The sequence below is a fragment of the Cyprinodon variegatus genome, unplaced genomic scaffold (genome assembly GCF_000732505.1).
Source record: "Cyprinodon variegatus isolate N-32 unplaced genomic scaffold, C_variegatus-1.0 Scaffold1774, whole genome shotgun sequence".
In the NCBI taxonomy this organism is placed as follows: domain Eukaryota; kingdom Metazoa; phylum Chordata; class Actinopteri; order Cyprinodontiformes; family Cyprinodontidae; genus Cyprinodon; species Cyprinodon variegatus.
In genome coordinates this window covers 24922-26454 of record NW_015152227.1, presented here as the reverse complement: position 1 = coordinate 26454, position 1533 = coordinate 24922, and positions in this window count along the sequence as shown.

Sequence of the window (1533 nt, the reverse complement as noted above, 5' to 3'; positions counted from 1 at the left end):
CAATTTGTAAGAAATCTTTTGTAAAAACTGAGTACCATTTCTGGACTTACATTTACATCCCCATTTGTTCTGTTGTGCAGCAGTCCTAAGTCCCACAACTGCTGGGGTGTCATGTTACCCTCTGTGCGTAGAGGGTGATTGTTCCAACCCTCGGTAAAAGTTTGGAGGTCTCTGTCAAGCCGGGGAAGGAAAACGAAGTGCGCCAGGTAGATGTGCAATGTATTTGAGATGTCTAGTAGCCCATCGTCTTCCAGACTGTGCAGGACCTCATAATAATTTTTTGTTACAGCCATCCATACATCTCGCCACAATCTCTCAATCCTGTGAAGGAGATAAGAGATAAATGATCAATCATATTAGATGTAAGTAATTGTTTGGAAATTGTTATACAAATACTTTTAGAGTGGAGCTTTTTTTTCATCACACAGCAATATCCTTTTAGAGGCTAAACAGTATATGCCACTTTAGTAATTAAATTTTACATGATGCCACTATAGGCATTGCTACAACAAAATGTATCTTAAGTTTTGGTCATTTATGCGTGTTTATGTTCCGTAATAGTGTTTGTTAGGCTGAAGGCTGCCTGGATTTAGCACAGCAGTCCTGAGTTCCTCTCCTACCTATGATAGTGTTCCAACCTTTGACCCTATGAAAGGGATAGAAGCTTCATGCTCTCTTGATAAATCTGTCTGTCAACAACACATCTGGGCCCCACTGCTCTTAGGATTGCTCTCCATTGTCATCGGCCTTACAAACACACTAGATCATACTACCTCCTTTTTATGTCATCTACAACTTCAGCCTTCCTGTCCCAGAGAACAGGCCTGGATCAAGTGATCAACTAAACTTTGTTCTTAATTAATATTAAAAACATTTCCCTGGTCTCCCAAGAATGTTTTTGCATGTGGGTAAAAGCCATAAACTCACCATGATGAGTGCACATCTAATTTTTATCCATAGTTAAAGTACTCTGATTACCGCATCTGTTCTTTAGAAAACATTTCAGTATATTAATTTTGGTACATGAACGTTTACCTCTGATTGTGGACACTCCTACCAGAGATTAAACTTCCTCTATCAGTTCCTTGCACAGTAAACATGAGCTGTGCAATATCTAGGTTCTCCACACCTTGATCACCTTTGACCCTAGTAAATTGTAGAATAATTACGTATTTAATAATATTGCTATTACAATGCCAAATTACAGGGACTTGTTAAGTAAAGCTGCAATTTTCTACTACCTGGACGGCAAACCATTTTTCTCACATGAAGACAGAAAAAACTGTCGAGGCCTTGTTGTTGTTTGCAGCTTCTAGATACATAACCTATAAAAAAGTAAAATAATTTCCAATTCAATGATTTGTAGCATTGAAACTGAAAATTTAGGATAATGAGAGTGCTTTTTGTTACCTTTCTGGAAAAGCCATCAATGCCCCCAAATATGACTATGTTGAACCTATAAAGGAAAAGATAAAATGTGAAATAAAATGTTCTTTAAAAAATGTAGAATTGCAGGATTTAACGATAAGCCAC